The sequence below is a fragment of the Varroa jacobsoni genome, unplaced genomic scaffold, assembly GCF_002532875.2.
Source record: "Varroa jacobsoni isolate VJ856 unplaced genomic scaffold, vjacob_1.0 scaffold_736, whole genome shotgun sequence".
In the NCBI taxonomy this organism is placed as follows: Eukaryota; Metazoa; Arthropoda; class Arachnida; order Mesostigmata; family Varroidae; genus Varroa; species Varroa jacobsoni.
In genome coordinates, this window is record NW_019213638.1 from 57,538 (window position 1) to 77,701 (window position 20,164).

The 20,164-nt window shown below is 38.7% G+C and overlaps 1 protein-coding gene and 2 long non-coding RNA genes across 4 annotated transcripts in view; 2 read left to right on the top strand and 1 right to left on the bottom strand.

Moving 5' to 3' along the window:
* Window positions 1-20,164, top strand: part of LOC147753114 (uncharacterized) — an 89,132-nt gene that overhangs the window by 56,353 nt on the left and 12,615 nt on the right. The gene's annotated exons all lie outside the window — the stretch shown is intronic.
* The window catches only part of LOC111263119 (neuropeptide CCHamide-1 receptor), a 74,520-nt gene continuing 64,365 nt past the window's right edge, over window positions 10,010-20,164 (bottom strand). For both annotated transcript variants that reach the window (XR_015312153.1, XM_086969459.1), the window contains one exon: window positions 10,010-14,184. The gene's annotated coding sequence lies outside the window, so the exon portion shown is untranslated. The remainder of the gene's footprint in view (window positions 14,185-20,164) is intronic.
* On the top strand, window positions 14,138-20,056 carry LOC147753115 (uncharacterized). The gene is made up of 3 exons (XR_015312165.1): window positions 14,138-14,193; window positions 18,785-18,948; window positions 19,566-20,056. It is a non-coding gene; the product is annotated as an uncharacterized LOC147753115 (long non-coding RNA).

The window sequence follows — 20,164 nt, forward strand, 5'->3', positions numbered from 1 at the left end:
TATATATATATATATATATAGGTAGTAAAAGAATGTAGACTTAGAATAATGTTACTTTGAAGCTTTTATCGTTCAGTCATGTGGGTCGCACAGCGGTGTTTCGTCCCCTAGTATTTTGACTGTTGTAAGAAAAAGCTGAGCTCAATAGAATGAAATTTTTATTTAATTCTATTTATATTAAAAACACGCTGCTCACGCACGAGTCCACTTCCGCTTGGATAATCTATGAAGCCCGATCTCACCTAATTTTATGCAGTAATTACAAAAAATGAAAAAATAAATGCATACAGGCCTAGTACGGGTCTGAATAGATTCGTTTAATAACTAATTACATATATCACCATAATGCTACTGTTCATCACGAGTTCGTAGTGGACGTAGTGCAAGAGCTTATATGTGATAACATGTCACAAATATATCACATATATACAAAAATATATATTTTAGCTTTTAGGATTAATATTTTTGAGGGAGAAAGACGGTGGAGTACATGGGGTCTCTTCCCTGCTGTGACGTACATCTATTCTGTAGCGTACTCAACTTCATATTCATGTTTTGCGTCCCTTCATGAGACGACGTAAATTATGGCTGATGCTTTCTCTGTTATGTACGCTTATTAGGATATGTCGGCCATAGATGACTTTGATTCCATCAGTTTAGGGCTTCGTTGTTCCGCGAAATATACTAACACGTAGTTTTATGCGACGACGTTCATTGTAGTATGATCATTTTATCTCAATCACGGCAATGTGCTATATACAGCTGTTACTCGTATGCAGTTATCCCCGTTACGCTTACTTAATGTCATTACCATACATGCGATTTCTGTATTTAAACGATAGTATTTTTGCAACTGGCCTAGTTTCCTAGGTGACATGACGACTTAGATGAAAAGCTACGGATACACGAAGCCGTCTCCCCAAGTTACAATGCGCCCGTCACGCAGAGCGATCTAGGCCTTATTATAGGAGTGCTAAACGTTGTAATTATTAACTTAGAAGCCGGAACGTTTAGTAAAATCAAGACGACGTATTTTTTAAATCTTTATTATCAACTATCATTCCTTTTGCTGAATGTAGATTTCAGTTTTCGTTGAAAACGTATGCGTCCGAATTGTATATATGACGCAATAATGGGCAAGTGTTATCGGATAAAGAAAATTGTTTGACTTTTATCAAATATTATCGTATACCTGCTTATATTTAATTTATAATATATATATATATATAATAATGAAAATGCTATTTTGTGTAAATTAGATTTGATGATTTATCTGAACAGTGCTCTTCGACAGTGGAACGTACGTATACACACATACATATATTCCTTTTTTTTTTTAACTAATAAATGAAAATTATTATCCACGCATTTGACGTACGATCTTAGAATCCGGATTCTGAGCTCTATGTTTAGTTTTTCTATTTGTAAGCGTAATAAATAAACGAAAATACGAACATAAATATGTGCATTATTTAGTTTCTGGATGTATCAAGCGTAAGTGAGAGGTTCGAATTTGTTTATGCTATAACAGTAACCAGAGAATCAACAGTGCTGCAAAAATTTGCATTTTCACTGTTTGAGCGTTTTAACTAGAAGTTGACAATACTACCTTTGCAGATCCTGCACCTATGTTAGATACTCATAAAGTTTATATTAGAACAAACGTTAATTTGAGTGCGCAAATGCAGGGACAGCAAATACAAATAGGACCCCGAAAACTCATTTTGGCTTTCCGCGCGTAACTAAACAACCTATGCGTTTTTAAAGCAGATAAGTTGATCATCAAATCACGGCAACCTGACGCGGGAAAATAAGAAGAAGAATGAATGCATTGACGTACACAGCTGGCACTGAACGGCTGAACTTCGTTCGGTCGAGACTGACACTGGATGAGGTACCTTTCTCCTTGACTTTCACTTTCTTCCTGCCCGGAACTTCATTGAATAATACTACGAACCGGCAGAAAAAGTGACAGGTGCGTAGGCCGTAATCACCTTCGTATTCCCTGCCTTTCCAGATGCGTTGTTACGATACCTATGAATCCGGACTTCTAGTCGCGTCGTCTGTCACCTAGGAAATTAAAATTTACTTTTTTTCTGCCGCCCGCCGGACACTTTTTCTTTTAGGACCCCCTTGACTGTGATCGCTCCGAATTTTTAGTCTTTGGTGATAGCGCGCATGAACTCCATAGATCCCACTAGTCTTATGCTAAGTGACTCAAGAGCGTGTGTTGTTCTGAAGAAGGTACCCTCTCTGCTCTATTTGGTCAATACCTTGCTTCTGGCTCTTGTTCTTGCAACCTTGGAAGTGAACCTAATTAGTAAGGTGTAAGCACAATCATCCTTTGCCCTTTGATCGCAGTGCACACATATGTCGGGTGGGACCTGTCCAATCCTATGTAGATAAGATTGGAAATCCCTATGATTCGTTCGATCTGTGTTACGTCAAAATCTGTCTTTTCTCTATCGCGCGCGCCAACTAGTTCCTGATATCTGAGATCTGGTAATAGATTTTGCCTTTCAGATTTCGTGCAGGTGTAACTGACCACTTGGCCTGCTATGCTTCAAAAATAGCTTAACGCTCAGCTTTACTGGAGCCTTCAAGGTCGTTATTCCATAGTTGTTTTCTTTTTTTTTTAGCCTTCAAGTCCTACGGGACCTCACTTGGCTCATGCATATTAGACAGAATCCTTGCTCTAGCGTTAGCCACCTTGCTAGATTTCGCCATGGGACTCCTGACATAAAGCAACTCACTAAGTATCCTGTTTACGGGTATACTTAAATACCTTGCACCATTTACCGTCCTAATCTGTCCGTCCACTAGGTGAAGATTGATTTTTCAACGTTTTCTCATGATCTCCTTAAAGGAATAGGCCTGCTAGCGAAAGAGCGATCGGTTTGAACACTAAAGTCGAGTTACAACAATGCAGCTAAATCTGCATCGTATTCTTGTAATAAAAACGTTGATACCTGACAAATGTTTTGTTTAACTTTTAAAAATATATATATATTTTAAAAATTGTAGTTCCTATTTTTATTTACTGTAGTAATGACATGCTAGTTTCATTAAATAAAATCATTAGCCAATGTATTGGCGAATTATTAAACTAGTATTATTCTTAAAAAAAAAATTCTTTAAAATATTAAAATTAAGTTTCTGATAATTCGTAAAGACACATATGTAAATTCAATTGGGGCCTTATCGAAACTATAATAAACTGAACATTAATTAACACCATTTACCTGGCAAACAAAATTATCTGTAAAAATTTAAACTTTATTAAATGGCAACTTTATTAAATGGCGTATAAATGACTTTGCGGGTAACAAATTCGATACATTATATTTCAAAAAACGATTTCGTCAAACTTTTGCATGGAAAAAACTTATACGACCATGAATGCGCCAAGGGAATGGACAGCAGGATAGTTCCTGGAATACCAATTTAGGATCTTCCGGGTCGTTGGGGTCTATCTTACTCAATCTACTTCATATTTGCAAATAAAAAATGCATAAATCTATGTTCTTCTTTTTCTTTTTATATGGACGGCTGATCATACTTTTTTAATGTTTTTAATAAGGCAAATGAATGATTATATATTTAGCTAACATATGAAGGCTTAAAAGACGCTTGAAGTAGATCGGCTTCACATGATCGAGTCGGCCTAGTTAATTCATTCTAAGACACTCTCATAATAATGGCAGATCATTTATCGGAGATCGATACATAATGCGTAACCTTTAAGACAAAATGAGATTTCTCAATTGTTGCAGTGGTCAGCAATTCTTTCCGGGTCCTTTAAGTAAAACGCTTTCTGCATCATAATTTACTTGGTGTTAACATTATTCTCAGGTCAGTAAACAAATAACTCTTTCGCTGAGCCGGAATAACTCTGCCTCATGCTAGCTTACCAGTGCGTAACTATAACATTTTGGGGTACTAGACTTCGAAGTCGCAGCTTTTAAAGTGCCACGTACTTCGAGATTGTACACCTGTCTGTACATACAACTGTAGAGCAGAAATCGACCAAAGCGGGCTGGTAAAGGCGCGCTAAATATCTTCCAGGGTAATCGAACCAGCGGAGAAGCTGCAGACGAAAGCTATACTGCGCTTCTGGAATAGCACTCTCTAGTTTAAAGTAGCCCGTCCGTGAGATCAATGCATAAAGTAATAGCTGTTTTTACTACTCTATGAAAGCGCTTCTTCACATAGTATTTACCGAAAAAAATCACGTAAAGACAGACACCTAAATAAGTACATAGGGTTATAATAATATACTATTGTTTTTATAAGTTCATAGTGAACGCTAGTTAGTCGTAGCCGCTTTAGTTAGTTGAGAGTTTAAACGCATCTACTGCTATTGTTTTCTACGCGCAAATGAAGAAAGTTTATGGTTCCAAACCTAACGGGGGTTATAAAGTTTTTTCAGTAGCTGCTCATAACTTGTTTACAAGAAGGAACCGGTTAGCAAACTGAAATCGGGTTTCTCAGTCGGGCGAGACTATATGGGTCGAAATTTGCTCAACGTTATCGTTGAAAGTATTCGGTGCTACGGGAAACAAATAACCTAAGTGTACTCTTTAAGGACTCGCATGTATAGTGGCCCAAACAGGTTCACTAAAATTCATTCGTTTTCGCGAAAATATGCACCTTTATATTCGGCCCATGCGGCCCTATAAGGTGGGATTATATGGGTCCAAAGTGGAACTACATGACTCATCAATGATTTCAATAAAATAAAAGGAAAATTATTTTTCTTTCTAAAAAGGACTAGTTATGACTAGATCAATATTGACAAACCGATGCTTTATGATTCTTTACTGCAACGTTAAGCAGGTCAATGGTAATGACTTACCAACCAAAGGTCCACACGAAGTTCCGCTGTGCCGTGTGACGCCGTTTTTTTTTGAATAAACGCTGGCGCTGGCACATCCATGAGTTATGATGTGTTCGAAAAGAGAACAGGAACAGTAATAATGTACGCCCGTATAACTGTTGTAGTTATTCATGATTTTGGTATTAATTATTGGTATTATTATTGGTAATTAGTAATGGAAAGATTATGATCATCCGCAATGTGGTGTACACGTCGACCAGTTAGTCTCTTTGGGGCATAGAAAGCCCCATGATCACATGAACTTAAATCGAGAAGGTAGGTAGATTGAAGTCAACGTTCGATATTTCCTTGTTCAATGCAGAGAGATTAAGTAACCAGGCTGCGTGCTTTCGATCTCCGTTAAAAGGTCGATGACCCTCTTGAGGGACTTGAGATAACGGGATACCCTCATTATTTTATTCTCGGCGAGTCTCTCATGCAGTAGCACATAGTTCTAATGTCCATCACCTACCATCCGAACCTACTCGACACTACGACCGAAGTTGATTCTCTTTAAGGTAACGTCTGATTTCTCTCTGGCTGGCGATAAAAATTGGACCATACATTGTTTATAGCGACTATATGCTCCGGGGGGATTCCTTGTTGACTGGAGTCCCACAGGTTGCGTATGAAATGCACTACACGCGGTTCCAACTGACCTATGTCAATTTATGGGGAACTCGGTTCTCATAGTTTCCGTATTTGTGTTATAATTTGATAATAAGTTACATCTGAAATAGCCTTAAAGCATTTTCGCCTGATTTCTCCACCAATTATGGGTGAATTTCAGCAGCGCGGTGGACTTTGGGGCACATAAATTTGAATTTCAAAGTAATAACATGTTTTTTTGCGAGCTCATTTCTTTTAAAGTAAACTTAGCTGGTTCACAGTTTTCTAGTTTTCTAGTTAAAGTTTCTTTAAAGTTAAAAAGTTTCTAAAAAAAAATTTCGTCTGCTAACGGCTCCTATTTCAGAAGTTACTGAACTTTTGGCTTAGGTTGGCTTGTAGAACACTATATAACTCTACATTTTGAAATTTGCTTAACGAAAAAATCCAGTTTCTGAATTTCTAACGCGCATGTATCTCAAAAAATTAAAAATTTGTATATTATTAAAATTAAAGAACAAAGTTTTTTTATTGGGGAAACAGAATGGCCCATATAATACTTTGTTAGTATTTACATAATTTTTCTAAATAATATATTTATGAAATCAAATCATCGACTGATATGCTTATTAGCCTATATATTAAGCTGGCTTTAATTTGCTTTTCAGTAACCGGTTGAAGTATACATGCGGATTGGGGAGTATGTTAATGATGTTACTTTTCACGATCCGCAGCCCCAAGCAAAATTTGTAGACACAAAAAGCAAATATAAACGGGTGCGACGCATCTAATCGGCTTTTTCCTTTAAAATAGACGAGTTTCATTTCGTTAATAGGCAATTGATAACGATTTGGTGCGATTCACACAACGCCCTTCCGAGGACAGTTCTTTAATGTTTAATCAAGTCACTTTTAGGTAAAGAGCGATAGTAGTGAGTTGCCCAAACGACACGTAAAAATTTTTTGTTTTCCGGAAAGCACCGCCTTGGCCTAAATAATAATCAGTTGCTGATAACATCATAATAGGAAACAAAAAATTTTTCATTCCGTTCTATAGATAATTATGATTTAGGAAAACTCTCGTTGCCCTCTAAGCCAATTGAGATTTTAGTTAGCAGTGTCGGCTACGGGGTAACCTGCGCCGTATCAGGAAAATATAACCCTGATATGTTGGCTTCTTGTTTTTCAATATACATATATAGACGATGTGAGCTAGTTTGTATATTAATTATTTTTATATTAGTAATGATGTATATGATAGGCATGTGTATATAGGTGATGATGTATATGATGGAAAAGCATTGACAGGTCCACTCAGTCTTCCTCGCTAGGGTACCCAGTGCGTTTATATACTCGGCCGTTATTCTTATTAATAGAAGAAAATTCTTTTTTTTTTTCTAGAATAAAACAATAAATTGTCGTGACGAAAATCGATACATCGTTTTCGGAATTCGAACGAAATATGCCATTTTCCGAAAATTTGATTCTGTTGCGCGTATATTCTACGTGCGGTGTAATAATATAGTTCAACGACGCGTTGCCGAGTTTACATCGACCAGTATCGCTTGCCGCTTCATTGTTACTACGCAAAAATCATTTGCGGATTAGTTAAGCACACCTTAAGCGCCTGCAGAAAACTTCATTGAGATTTCTACTTTTTAGAGAGTTCTAGAAACAACTCTCTAATTAAAATGCTTCATAATGACATAAATAAATACAAATAAACTTAATGTACAGAGGCTAAGGTTATGCTACCAAGATGTTCCAAGAAATATCAGTTTATATTTCATGATAATAATAAAAGCGATTTAAAAAAAAACTTTGAAATAAAGATATTTTATATACGTCTGCATAATAATAAGTGCATGCAATTACAACTTACTAAAATACGCATGCACATATATCCCAGTAACACCTTGATTCATCTGCACATGTTACACATATGTACGCTTTGGATGACTTGAACCTAGCAATCCAGAAATAATTTAGCTTATTCAGCAACCATTGAAATATGATAATCATTTGTGTAGTCTCACAAAAGGCTATCTGTCCACTAATTGATTTATATTTAAGTTGCAAACATGTGAGAGCACATAGGAAAAAGGATGGTTATGGGTCTTGGGAGGTAAAGGTAACTGAAACTGATTGGAAAGCCTACGTTATTCCGTTGTTGTTTACATCGACAATATATTAACTTATTTTGACAAAAGAAGATAGATGAGCTCTATCTAGTACCGTGCAGAACGGTTTCGTTGAAGTTACGATGACTGAGGTCTATTCAAGTTCCCACGGGGCAACAATAATGGTCGTTTGATCGACATTGGCAGTTGTCAAAGATCTCCCCTGCCCGAGTTTGCTTTGCTCGCTATCGAGCTAACTTTGCAATAGGGCCTGGTACCGCTTTCCAAAACCAGCGCCTTTGATTTCCGGACAGCCTACTAGTGGTGATCACTGCGAACCTGAGTCTAAACAGACTCCTGTAACGGCCTTTTTCACCGGACAGTGTCGCTGCTATGCGATTTTTAATGTTCTGCGGGACATTCTGTTTCAGCTATCGCGACTATTAGAATGATCGATCTTGTGCCTGAAAGTCAACAAACTTTTTTGGAAGCTGAAGGTGCTGTCGATTGCTCGTACTCTTTGCCGCCCTTGTAATAGCTCGGTTTTCTCTATAATCGACCTATTAGAGGAATGCCCATCTATTAAAGTGGGCTGAAACATTCGTTTACCTGCTTTGATTGTGTCAGTCTGTTAAACTTTAGGCTTTTCGGCCGCTTTAAAAGACAGATTTTTTCTTGACAATCGTGAGAAAAGCTTTATATCAATTTAGAGCGTTCTTTATAGAGTTAGCGTAATTGGATCGAGTCGACTTAGTGATCGTATTGCTGCAGCTGTTGTATTGGAGTTAAAATATCTTCATAATAAATATGCCCTTTGATCGAGTATGTTTATTTACATTTGTGGCACTAGATGCTCGTATGATGAATTTGACAATGTACCTTTTGTCCTTCAGTCAAATCTGGTACATCTTTAACGCTTTCGGACGAAAAGTTCTAAAAAAATATATAATCTCGAGACACTCCGTCAATTGTTTGCTATGCTCGTCCCTCTTGTTCACCGTTAGTTGTTATTACTCTGGTGTAAACAATACGGCAGCTGTCACCACTTTAAACATACGCTTTCTAACATTCTGAGATTACACGGTGCGTAACGATGCCGTCGGCTATTGTGACCGTTGACGTCCTCGCGTAATACTAGGTCAACCAATAAAATACTCGGATTTGGATTCTTATTTCTAGAAAGAGCTGACAACCCCAACCGTACCGATGTAAGAAGACTGGTTTTACAAAATCCTAGCTTCGAAATATAACTTTAAAATTTAAATAAGGAATTGATTTCTCTCAGTGCTTTAAAAAGCGATCAGTGATATGATAGGCAGTTTAATACGGACTGAAAATCAAATAAGAAATCTCCTAGGAAACATATGTTTAGTCAAAAACAGTTTAGCAGGTCGCTCGGACCCTTAAACACGTACGTCATTACTGGCCTTCCCTTCTACAGTAAATAGGATCCTAGTAGTAGAATATCCGGCCTTTCAGATAAAATTCATGTGTTAGTGAATGGTTTCCATAAAGATACACAACAACTTGCTTGGACAGACGTTTTTTTAGAAATAATAACTAAAAAAAAAACTAGATTCTGAGCAAATTTTAATGGAATTAAAACATGTATTCTCCTAGAACCAGGTATCCGCGACACAGACCCATTTACTTTTACCCTATAGAATATGTCGGCTTTCCGTAGAAAAATTTTCAGAAGAAACTGGGTGTTTGAATCGGCAAAAGGGAGTCGGTTGTAGATTTGAGCTATCAAGCCACTATACCATAGCATCTGATACATATACGCCACGCAGATCTCGTGTAACCGCCAAACTAAGGCTACGTGACCATAAACAAAGAGAGTCCTAAAAAGTAAAAAATTTAACACATGCAAGGAATATCCTATTTAAAGGTTATTTTTTGTTTATGGTCGTGTCTCATGATCAGAACCGGTGAACTTGAATGAGAAATGCGGAGAGGCTTTATATGCTTAAACATTAAGCCTGCTATTGGCTCAATGAAACAGACCGTATTTTGTTCTTCTGTTAGTCTGGCTGTAAGATGCACAACTTTTCCTACGAATATTAGGATAATAATATTCAATAAATAGCTTTAATGCTCTACAACATATACGCATCACTGTCACAATAATCTAACTACACAATTATAATTACAATAACATAATTTTACCGTAAAGAAAAAAAATTGGAGGAATCTTTCAGACATTATTATAATACAGGGAATCAAGTGTTATGTAAGCAATAAATTGAAAATGATGAATAGAAAAATAAGTTTTTTTAAGGAATGTTCGAGCAAGAGATACGGAAAAGCTTTTAATAGGTAGCAATTAATTGCCAGAGACTTCTGAGCAGTTTATTGATTCTTCGCTAACGAAAAATTGATGTTTGAACAAAGAAAACACTCGTTGATTTGTAGGCATACGCATCAGATTTATTATATTGCGACAAATTGTTCTCATTTAATTTTGTCGCGTTGCGGAATGGACAGTGAAGTAGAAATCGAATAACTACCGCACCTGTACTTTTTTCATAAATAAATCGTTTCTGTGGCATAGAAATAACTAAGATATCACTCGTGGCTTCCCTAATACACACGATTACAATAAAATAACCAGCTCGAACGCACACCATTACATATTTCGCCTTTTTACTAACATGTTGAATGTTCTAGCTAGCATAGCCTTCCGTTTCCTGTGTATACAACACTTTTCCGCCACATGTTAAGATGGAGAAGTGATTACTATTCACCATACAATATACGATGCTAGATATAGCGAACGTATCTCACGTAAATAAAGAAAAAAAAAAACTCACACTCTGCACATATTATGACGCTCTTTACACTTCGTTTAATTACCTTAACTTTTCCGTTAAATAACCTTAACTTAATATTTCACGCACAGAGCAATATTAACCATACTAGTACTGCTCAATACCTGGTCGATGTCACTAGGTATAACATTTAGTGACTGGTTAATCTGTGTGATAACGTATAGCTCTGGCATGTTCTGTTCTGCCTAGCAAACGGTACGCAATGGCATATTAGTTAATCGTCACAAGAGCATCAAAGTTTATCTACGCAAGAGAAGTCCGATGAAGATATTCTTAGAGACCTCATCTTACAACGCCTTTATGGTTAGTCCTCATCTGTTGTTGATCTCTCCGATCAAAATCGAATCCTTCGGCACTGAATATTTGTTTCTTTTCTTAGCTTTTATAGCATTGCGAAAAAGAGCGTCAAGTAAACGCGCTCCTCACTGACTACGTCAAAAGCAAGCATCGATGATTATACTCTATTGATCGTTTCCAGCAAACCTGAGTACGTGTCCACGTAACGTTTAAGAGGCCAAACTCTAACTCGGTGGAACAAATTTCCTTAGCATGTTACTTCGGCTTATGCGCAAAAATCATGTGCACATAAAGATCTCAGCTAATAAGGGGCTCATTACTAGAAACCGTACGTTTACTGGTTAGAGTTAACCGTGTTGGACGAACTAGTTCGCTTTATAGTGTGGACCACGAGGGCCACTCACGCGGAGTTTGAGACAAAAAAGAGTATTTTATATGTAGAGGGTAATAAGAGCTAAGGCTAGGCAGAGCTCTGAAAATAACGACCGCAAAGTCTATGTAGACAGGGTCGGCTAAATACACAATAGTACTCTCCATGGCCTGCACTGTTCAAACAGATTTTAGTTACACGTATTTATCATACCCCTAACTGTGTATCTAGTTGGTAAACCGCAGACATCTTAAATACTTAAAGACGTACTTTAAACGCTTGTGCATTTAACAAGTTAGACAAAGAACGCAATTTCGATGATCGCATGTTCCTCAGTTTAGCCTTTTGTCGATTACCCTTTAGTGAAAACAAACCAGTGATGCTTTCTTGTTCGACGAGTAATTGGCCTGCCGCAGCTTCACACTAGCAGACATATTTCGAAATTTTAATGAATTCAAAGCTGAAGTACTCACTGCCGTGTCGTACACGGACGTGCTTCGGATGCAGGTAAATTCAATTACTTTTTCTCTCTCTCATAAATATCTAGCTGCTTGTAGCATGCTATATAGTTTACACGATGTAATGAGGAAGCAACTTCAAGTTAGATTCCAGCGTTTCGGTAAGATTCGATAGTACTTCACGATAGAACCGAACGTGTTTTTCATGTGACTAGATTCGAGAGCGGTCTTTAAGGGCGCATAATTGCTCTAATCAAGTAGGATAAAAGCACATCGCAAGGTTATCCCTGATACGTTTACACTATAAACATTTTTGTGATTCAACAAAATATGGTATAAATATTTTTTGTGAGGCTTAAATTTTCACTGCTAGCATATTCCAAGTCTAGCAAAGAACTTGTTCGAGTACACTTCGAAGACGCGAGTACTTACATCAAGAGTACTATCAGCAATAGTGATACTAGCATTCACTCAACAGCAGCAGCAAAAGACTTGTTAAAACATCGATTTTATCTAAATTTCGTAGTTTTACAAGTGTCAAACTACGGTTGGCATGAACAATAATAGACCTCAATGTCAACGTGGTATTCATTTATGCTCTCAGGCTTCTATGATCTGTGCAAGGCCTTAAAAACTGAGCAAACCTGCATGTACCCTACCATGCAAAAAACGACTTAACAAATTAGACACAGCGACATATATATGATGAAAAAATTATTTGTAAGTTTTTTAGTTGAATTTGTTCATTAATAATAGTACTTCTATTGCATTATGTGGCGCAGCAATGTCTAGAAGTATTTCATTGCTTAACCTTAGACGGTGTCATTAGGAGTTGGAAAAAAAGTTTTGAACGCAAGATCTTGCACGTAGAGTGAGACTGTGACTACCTTTTCACTTCTGCTATTTGATACTTGCCTTAAATATATGATAGTAGAAATACGCTGTAAGCCTAACAACTGAAAAGGCTACCCTACCAAATCTAAACCCCTTTTCCTCAGACGCTCATGATCGGAAGATGCAAGTTTATTTATTTTGCAATTGTCTGGGCCAGGTAACTATTAGAACATGGTGTGCCGATCTATCGTGGTGCCAAGTCCTCAATGGCTAATATGTTGTACAAGTATGTAATAGTGTGTTTAGTAGGATCCTACGGTGCTCTGGAGAAGACAATGTAATTTCTACATTAGCTTCTTACTCTTGTCTTTTTATCTATCTAACCTGCTTTCATTTATATTTAGCCTAACAAAAGCTCATCCATTAACAATCTAATCGGAGCGATATTACGCTTGAATATACAAATCGTATGTGCAATTATTTTTCGTGACGATTTGGATATAATTCATGTACATAGCCATATTCTTCCTACTAACAGTAATTCACCCTGCTATATGTATATAAAGAGGGATGGAGCAAAAGTAGGATCATATTTAGGACGAGATAGGCTTAACTGTTGAAGACGAAGAACGAAATGTGTTGTTAAACACTTACGTCCATATATAGGTAGACATATTGAGTTGAAATGGTGGCATCACACCACTCACTATTGTAATAAACAAATAATTAACAGACGATAAACGGTGACATATAAATGTTCTTAGACAGATTGTAAATGGTGCGTATCGTGAAGCTCTTGCTATAATTGGCTTCCTGACATGATTCACCTATCGATACTTGCGTTTTATCAGGCACTGTGATCCTTTTTACATAATTACCTACTTACGATGTAATCTGATGTTGAACAAAGGGCGTGCTACGCAGACGCATGCGAAGAGATCAATGGCGGCGAAAAAAGTAAACCATAGAATAAACACTGAATGTCTGTTGTTCCGAGGAAATTACAAGAGTAAGCGAAGGTCGTTACGTTTGAGCATTAAGCCTCATTAAGTAGTCAATGCTGTGATGCCATCATGTTAAGTCAATAAGTAAACGCGTTCACCATTGCAATAATCATATTTTGCAGACCTGCAGGCTTTATCAAGTCGTATATATTACAAGGCTCAGCTTAATAATCTTAGTACAGTAAGCTGATGATTATTTATGCCTCTAATATCTGCTGAATTTGACACATCGTTAACTCTTTCTTTTTCTCTCTACCCTATTTTTTTTTTTCTCTATAAGATAGGGAATATACATCATTAAGGGATAACTATAAAGAGCAATTGATGATCTTAGATGAATTTTTAATATTTTTATAGTATTTATCTAAAATTGTTTATCAAGGTCACCTTTATTATCACACATCTGACATCATTGCGTCAGAGTTTTCCCATACTGGGATGACCTATTCTTTTCAGAGGACGTACAACCTTCTACAAAATAAATCACTCGTATTTTCATTTTGTAGCTGCGTTATGTTTGTATCAATAAAGATGTGGATTATATATGTACAGCCTCAGTACTCGGTACGTCAAATTCAAGCTTAACTCATTAATCCTCTCATAACTGATTTTCAAAACTTTTTTACAAATACCACAACTTTATCTTCACGCAGCCTCACAAAATTACACTCGTAGAAACAGATTATTCAGGCTTTTGCCTCCACCGCAGATGATTCAAAGTTATTTAACTTTTAGAAAGTTCGCGCCCTGGACCAATGGACGACTCTTTGCCCACTCGGGGTTGGACTCCTGGAATTGGTAAGCATCAGACGACAAAGTTACAATACTGTTAAAAAGTATCACGATGCCTATTCCTATTTCTCTGTAAGGTTCGATATTGCGTGTATCGGTAAGTAAAAAAAATAAGGCGTGCTTCTCGGACCTTTGCTTCCTCTTTTTGACTAACTCAACGTCATTGGTCTGGTTATTCTCGGCGGTTACGTAACCAGCTGGTTGAGAGATAGCGTAATTAAAGAGGTTTTTCGAAAAGTACAGTAAAATATAGTTCTCGCGAGCGAGTTCCTAGAGTGCAGTCGACACTTAACCTTATTGTGACTCTGTGTCTATTAATGAACGCAGTGTAGCAAAATTAGTGGTAAATTATCGCAAATACTAACAGTATTTCTAAGTGGGCTGCTAGCCGACCGATTCAATAGACTAATCCGGACTGCGACCACTATCAAGTAGTTAGCAAACAAAAATAATTGATCTTTCACCGACGTTTTGCGTTCTCGGCATCAAAACTGTCTAAGAGTGCAAAAACGCTCTTTGAAATTTCTGCTCAAAATCGTTTGCGTACAATCGTGGCTTTTGCGCCGAGTTTATATGTGAGCCGGCGATCAAGTTGGTAGAGCTGGGAGGCGAATTGTCAAATGTTAGTTAGGCGCGCCAATCAGCAGGTTGGAGCAAGGGATGTATTTCGAGCGAAAGATCGACCTAAAGATTTTGATGCAAACTGTTCAGCTCTTGGCTGATTACAGACAATATCAGGCTAACTGGGAAACCTAAAAGGTAAGGTAATGAATTTTCAGTATGGTTTCGCATTTCTACTCTAGGTCCAGAGGACCAACAGTAGCTGATCCACCAGGTATTAACGATTGACCCCCAAGGGAGGAAAACGAAGCTAATCGGACCAGAGACCTGCATCACTTACCCTTCACATGGCAGTCAGCGAGGCTCAGCCTACCCCCGTAGACTGCGTGAACTTTGACAAAAGCCCTAAACTACCAGAGGATAAACATCAACTCCTACAGTGTCTTTGAAAAAGCCGCAACTATCAACAGCAACCGAGGCGGACAAAGACAAAGTGGAAGGCAACACGACCCCAAGTGACACGATCACCTCCGAAGATAATGACGCCAACAAAAATCACCACTGCAGCTACAGGGACCAACATGATGAAATCTAAAGCCTCGTAAATGTATTCTACAGCGCAAGAGCGGATCAAGTCTACAAGCTGTAAAAGTTCTCTCTCACTGTCGCTAATTTAATAATACTACTCGAGCCAGCCATAAATCTAGAGCATCCGATTACGGCTGTCAGAAGAAGAAGACGACGTCTCCTATCTCGGCGTAACTATAAAAAAGCTTATCTAAAAATCGCCACAGGCGTCCCTCCATGAGATACTGTCGCGTCAACGGAAAGAAATGGACACGGCAAGAAGGAGAGGTATCCTTGAATGGAGAAAAACGCGTCAAGTACCTGTGACACCCTCAAGGACCCGACTCTGAAAGAAAAGCAGAACTTATGCTGCTGGCGAATAACTGACCTGAATGTACCTCGGCCCGACGAAGCTGCCTAACATGAGCATTCTATGCCAACACACTTAGTTCTGCTTTCAGCAACAAACGCAAAGGATCCTTGTTCTAGTACTTCATCACCAAGTTTTCCGCGCTAAAGTATGCAAGACTCTATCTAAAAAAAAAAAGTGTAACTATCTAAGATCAAGCTGCACTTGAAGTCATAAGAAGAAACGAGGATGTCACAGCCCCCTACGAATTGCACGAATGCAGCAGCTATCACAGCCAGCGTATCAATGGTAGTTAGTGCAAACACTCGAATGTAATGTAGGATGATCATCGTCAGAAGATAAACGCCATTGAACTTAGACGGAGCTTTTCAGCGCAGGGTATCTCGTACCATTGAAATCTAGATCAACCTGCACAAACACAGGAGATTGCTCTCACATCATCAAGCTACCGACGAAGACCGCACAACTATTTGGATGGATCCTGTGCAGGATAGACAAGGTGATTCCGGTCTCATAATGCATATACTGCCTTAGTTTCGAGGATCCGATTCGCCTTTGCTGCACAACGAACCCCGGAAAGAACTGCCGTGCTCTAAGTGCAGAAAAGCGAATTATTTGAACAAGGAGTATATGGAGCTTGTATTCTGGTACGTATGCAAGGCGGACGGACGCTATGCAACATCGACTCAGTGTCCTGTACTTTGCGTTCGCATCGGAACTTCCCAGCAGAAAACGTACTGTCACAAACTGCATCAGCCACCTATTGATTTCAAGAACCACCCATGGCCCAAACAAAAAACTTCTTCATTTGCGACCTAAATAAAACCTCCCTTACTTACACTGAGTTACTCAAAAACAGAATAGAAAAATCACTTCATCATTATCGAAACAAAAGACATGACCGTCTGCTCTATATATATACACCTTAAATTACACGATGGAGGTGTATTGGAACTTTTTGAGAAGTGTGGGAATTTTACGTATCGATATGTAGTAATGGTTGTCAACACGTCCGAGGACAAAACAGTAAGGCGAGATAATAATCGGCTCAACTCCACGACACGTATAGCTAACAAATAGCTCCTAACGAGAATAGAAGATGACACGGAAACCCGGTGCGATCATGTCTACATCTCATACACCATATGCTTTTCAGTCTCGTCTGCAACCGCCAAAAATATGCTCAGATCAGCCAAACGCATAGACTACAAGAAACTAAGATGTGAGCTCAACGTGCGGACTCGCACCTGTAGGACGCAAATTCACTACAAGCCTCGAAAAATGTGTATGAAATATCAATCAAATGACCGGCCTTCTACAAAATCGCCGACAGACACCTATTGTACTGAAGAAATGGCCGCGTGACGTTGACTCGAGACGACCGTTATAGTCAGCGAAAAAGGTGCACTAGGAGGCGCAATTCGCCAGAACAGCAGGAGAAGACAGGAGTAGAGAGAATCAGTGAAGGCTGCTCTGTGAGGAGGTGGGAGACATACCTGTGGGGAAAGGGGTACAAAGCCGTGCAAAGCATGCTTTTCCACCCGCCTCAGCAAAAGAACCACAAAGAAGCATAACCGCGCTATTTACCGACATTCCTGCCCATTGCTACAATCCTCCTTGACGTAGAGAATAGGTTCAAGTCGATGATTTGGGATGCGATAAAAGACGCCTTGAGATAATTTGATAATATAATATATTTACCGAGAACGATAGTGTCATAACTGAGAGACGGGCTATCTATCATTTGGCGGCCTGCCAAGCTAGAGCAGGATCGTACAGGTTTTGGTCCTCAGATTCACCTTGTGGAACATAACGTACGACACGCTGCTACGCCTATCTTACAGACATGCACTCAGTGGTGTACGTAGACAACTGTATGCTGATTTTGATCGATCCGAACCGCTAATAATTGAAATTGATGGTAAATGTGATCCCCATGGATATCTTATTTTTTGGTACCGCCCAGACGACTGGACTTGGCACTAAAAAAAACAAAGGCGACGCGAACTTCCACGGTTATTAGATCAAACTATCCAAACAGATAATATACCTGGAGACTATCGTCAACCAAAGACTAACTGCACGTCGCACGTTCACTACGTGGCAAAGCCGACCGCCTAGGCAGCAGCTGACCCTCGACGCCTAGACCCACGGACTGAGGGAGCCTTGGATGGAGAAAACGTTTACTGACATCAATAGTGTAGGCTGCCTGGATTTAAAAAAAGGCAACAATGAAGAAATCTAAGCTTCTAGACAGAACGTAGTAGCCGATAGTCCTCAATATGATCAAGAGGATACCGCACCGCAGCTACGGCTTTTGCACAAGTTCTACTAACGGGAAATTCCATGGAATTATAGAGTTCCCGGGGTGTCAGATAGATAAGCCAACCTGACCACGTCAGGAGAAACCATCCGCAAAACAATCGTAGAGAAATGGTTACAGCGGTAGAATTCGATCCAACCAAGAGAACCTGGTTCCTAAACGAAATCCCCAATCCAATTTGGCTGAGTGGTATAAACGCGGACACGGATCGTTCCCACCAACCCAGTTGGTTACGAGTCACGGTACTTTTGAGCAGTATCCATATCGAATTGGTAAAGGCGGACCTCCTACTTGCTTAAACTCCAAGACGGGAGAGGTAGACAGCACCCATTATATTTTTACATTCTGCCATGTATCTAATAAGCAACACATACGTCTGTGGAAAGCATTTGTTTTCGCTTAGGATGCAACATGCGCTTAGATGGTAATTTTAATTGTAAGAGATGAGCAATCATGGAAAAGAATGACAGCGTTTGTCAAGCATATAACATAGATAAAGAGCGCCAGAGAGAAAGTGGAATGTATGTGCATACTAACTGAGAAAAAAGAGGTTGTTTTTGATGCAATATTTTAAGCACGGTTCCAAAAGGTCTTCTCCTTACATAAAAATAAATCTGGCCATTCGAGCAGAAAGAACTTCCTGGCGCCTATTTATGCCCCATATGAAGCTTTTGCTGTCGATTTTATGTAATCACGAAAGAGTGGTATCCTTGACATCACACACTGTCATATATATAAAAAAATATTGATATACGTATATATATATAATTATGCAGTTGCAGGCATTGATCGCTGCCGTTGTTTTCTACAGCTGTTGACATGCACACAGCAAGCGGCAGCGCGAACTTCTACGGTGCATTCGGTGTGGGGCCGCCCACGAAGGCAAAGTTAGACACCAGGCCTGTCAATAATCGCTAATAATAATAACTCTTCTGTTCAGGTCTTTATTCAACGCCGCTCCAATGTCTTTCACTATCAACGGTGTTATTTTTTGTTTGTATTTGCCACTATTAACAGTCAAATTTCTGATCTAAGTAAGATATGAAAGACCGTTTAAATATTTCGCTCTTTATAAGAGAAATATGTGTTATATATTGCAAGCCGAAGGCGTCTTGTGCTATTTGAACAGAAAATTCTAATAAAATAGGAGTCGACGCACTCACTACAAAAAAAAGTCGATAGTTTACAGGTTGGATTCGTTTTCTACAGTGACGAGGTTTATTGTGCCCCATCGTTACAATCTTGATTGGTAGCACAGTGTGCAACGTGTGTGCTAGCTAAGCTCAGAAAGACGTACGTGGTGGTGTAGGTTCGAATCTCGAAGTGAGCCATCTGAACTACTGTCTAACGGGTTGAAATATAGAAAAACGTGATTTTACCACATTTTTCATCTACCTATGACCAAACGTATGTTTCTGAAATCAATCAATGGTTTCGTTCTGATTTCTACACTTAACGGCACCCGAATTTTTTTTTATTCCATCCACGATTTCCGATACAATCTTCCATATACATGGCTGGTCCAATTTTTCTAACATGAACTAATTAATTTTACAGTCGTCTCGAAAAGGGAAGTGCCAAGCAGACCAAAGAAACATTTTTCTAGGGAAACCTGCTTGTCCGACCACGTGTTGCAGAGCGCGAATCCTATTATAAACTCAGTCATCCATCGGCGGGAAACCAGTAGCAACCTCAAGCATGCTTAGAACGGTCTTTTAGCTGGCAAAGGTGGCTATTAAATAGTGTCATATTTGATGTTCAATGTGGTACTAATCGGGCTCCCAAATTCGTAAGCACGAGTATTCTAAATTTATATGATGTGGCATTTGTGGCTTGATATACGTAGAAATCATTTTTACTCATGGAAATTCGCAGCGAAGGTGCGCAGAGAGATTTTCGTTGGACTGAATAAAACCACAATTCTCACAACGCTAGAAGTCTTATTTTATTAGATTAGAAATAAATAGGGTCTATATTTTCGGTACCCCGTACGGGAGTCTTCACTGAAAATTTGCAATTCAATCACACACTCATAACATGGGTACGGTTTGCCTTCAGCAAAATAGTTATATGGCAAATAGACAAAATACAGAGGTTATGAAAACGAGAGCTACTAATTCGGGCTTAAGCTACTATTTCTACCGCTGGTAATGATC